This window comes from Crassostrea angulata, chromosome 3 (genome assembly GCF_025612915.1).
Source record: "Crassostrea angulata isolate pt1a10 chromosome 3, ASM2561291v2, whole genome shotgun sequence".
Classification (NCBI taxonomy): Eukaryota; Metazoa; Mollusca; class Bivalvia; order Ostreida; family Ostreidae; genus Magallana; species Magallana angulata.
The window spans coordinates 5,271,323-5,274,465 of NC_069113.1; positions in this window are offsets into that span (position 1 = coordinate 5,271,323).

Genomic DNA, 3,143 nt, shown 5'->3' on the forward strand with positions numbered 1-3,143 from the left:
AATAACAATAAAAACTGCCTTATCAAAACCTTTTTAAACATGCAATGTAATGTTGTGTTGTAGCTATAGATTTTGTTTTATTTCCTCTGCAGCTCTGTTGCTTTTTTAGCTCACCTGAGCTGAAAGCTCAAGTGAGCTATTCTGATCACATTTTGTCTGTCGTCTGTCTGTCCGTCTGTCCGTCCGTCCGTCCGTAAACTTTTCACATTTTCAACATCTTCTCAAGAACTGCTAGGCCAATTTCAACCAAACTTGGCACAAATCATCCTTAGGCAAAGGGGATTCAAAGTTGTGAAAATTAAGGGCCACACACGTTTTCAAGGGGAGATAATTAGAAATTAATGAAAAATTTCGAGAAATTTTCAAAAATCTTCTTCTCAAGAACCAGAAAGCCAGGAAAGCTGAAACTTGTGTGGAAGCATCCTCAGGTAGTGTAGATTCAAAGTTGTGAAATTCATGACCCCCGGGGGTAGGGTGGGGCCACAATGGGGGGGTCGAAGTTTTACATAGGAATATATAGAGTAAATCTTTAAAAATCTTCTTCTCAGAAACTAATCAGCCAGGAAAGCTGAAACTTGTGTGGAAGCATCCTCAGGTAGTGTAGATTCAAAGTTGTGAAAATCATGACCCCCAGGGGTAGGGTGGGGCCACAATGGGGGGTCGAAGTTTACCATAGGAATATATAGAGTAAACTTTAAAAATCTTCTTCTCAGAAACTAAACAGCCAGGAAAGCTGAAACTTGTGTGGAGGCATCCTCAGGTAGTGTAGATTCAAAGTTGTGAAAATCATGACCCCCGGGGGTAGGGTGGGGCCACAATGGGGGGTCGAAGTTTTACATAGGAATATATAGAGTAAATCTTTAAAAATAGGGTGGGGCCACAATGGGGGGTCGAAGTTTTACATAGGAATATATAGAGTAAATCTTTAAAAATCTTCTTCTCAGAAACTAAACAGCCAGGAAAGCTGAAACTTGTGTTGAAGCATCCTCAGGTAGAGTAGATTCAAAGTTGTGAAAATCATGATCCCTGGGGGAAGGGTGAGGCCACATTGGGGGGGTGGGGGTGTTAAAATTTTACAAAGAAATATATAGAGTTAATCTTTGAAAACCTTCTCAGAAACTAATCAGCCAGGAAAGGTGAAACTGTTGTGGAAGCATCCTCAGGTAGTGTAGATTCAAAGTTGTGAAAATCATGATCCCTGGGGGTAGGGTGGGGCACAATGGGGGGGGGGGGGTCGAAGTTTTACATAGGAATATATAAAGTAAATCTTTAAAAATCTTCTTCTCAGAAACTAATCAGCCAGGAAAGCTGAAACTTGTGTGGAAGCATCCTCAGGTAGTGTAGATTCAAAGTTGTGAAATTCATGACCCCCGGGGGTAGGGTGGGGCCACAATGGGGGGGTCGAAGTTTTACAAAGAAATATATAGAGTAAATCTTTGAAAATCTTCTTCTCAGAAACTAATCAGCCAGGAAAGGTGAAACTGTTGTGGAAGCATCCTCAGGTAGTGTAGATTCAAAGTTGTGAAAATCATGATCCCTGGGGGTAGGATGGGGCACAATTGGGGGGGGGGGGGTCAAATTTTACATAGGAATATATAAAGTAAATCTTTAAAAATCTTCTTCTCAGAAACTAAACAGCCAGGAAAGCTGAAACTTGTGTGGAAGTATCCTCAGGTAGTGTAGATTCAAAGTTGTGAAAATCATGATCTCTGGGGGTAGGGTGAGGCCACATGGGGGGGGGGGGTTGTTAAAGTTTTACATAGGAATATATAAAGTAAATCTTTAAAAATCTTCCTCTCAGAAACTAATCAGCAAGATGATTTTTTATAATTGTTAAAACTTTGGCTCCAGGACAATTCTTCGGCCTCACAAGAAGGTTCAGAGTTTGATGTAGCTAAATATCCCATCTATAAACAATTAAAAAGAATCTTTTTGAGAACTGCAATACTGAACATGTGATAGGACTATAAAATTGAAGCAGGCAGCTATTTTTTCATTAGAATCTTTTTGTATTACTGCATTGAGTTATTGCCCTTGATTTATTGATTCTTGATTATTTTAATTAATGCATCCACTGTTAACCAATTATTGTGATGATTATTTTTATACAATAATAAATATTCAATGTATATAAGTTGTTCTGCATAAGAAGTTTTGGGTAAGGCCGGATTAGTTTGTTTATTTTTGATTTCCAATTTTTAGATACTATGAATTATTTTAGGTTGGCACGTATATAGGGACAGTGTCCATTGCATTTCGATGTGCGACTGTTTGGGGTTAATCTTGATCAGGGATGGATAGATTGAGTCTAACCTTCAATACAAAGTGTGCGGTCATTCCTGCCCTATATCGCATTAATACAAGTGTGCAGTCACATCTGCTTGTATTGGTGGTGGTTGTGGCGAAGCACTAATGTACGGTCATTCCTGTTGATGTTCAGGCCTTTCTAGCGCAAGTGTGCGGCACTCCCTGCTTGCTTTAGGTTGAGCTGTTGGCGATAGTGTGCGGTCATCCCAGCTTGCGTAAACGTTGGTGCCTGTTGAGTTGCGTAGGTGTGCGGTCATCCCTGCCTGAGTAACGTTGAGTCCCTATATATGTGCAGGAGCGGTGATTAAAGTCTGCTCTTGTAAATATTAGCAGCAATCAGGGCTATCCGAGTTCCAAGGGGGAAAAATGGATTTTATTTATACAGGATCTACATGTATTATTGTACATTGTCCAGATTGTTTGTATTATGACTCCATTAAGCTGACTTTATCATACCTATTGTTCCTCAGGTGAGCGATGTGGCCCATGGGCCTCTTGTTAAAGTTACAACAGCATGATCAGTAAATGTTGCTTCACACCAAGTATGTCCTTAAACTTTTGTTCTATAGACTCCTCGATTTTTCTTTCTTTTTGAGTGTACGCCTGCAATGACTATCAGATTTTTTTTAAGTGGAAAAAATACTTTTGTACATGTATATCATTGAATATTTTGTTCCATCAATTATTATACCATAGAAAATATACTGAACAAGAAAGTTTTGTCAAATCAAATGTTGATTGTTTGTAAAAATCTTTGTTGATATTAGATTGTTAAACTGATGCATGTATTCCACAATATTGTCAGGGTTGTAATGCCATGAATGCAAGTGTTAATA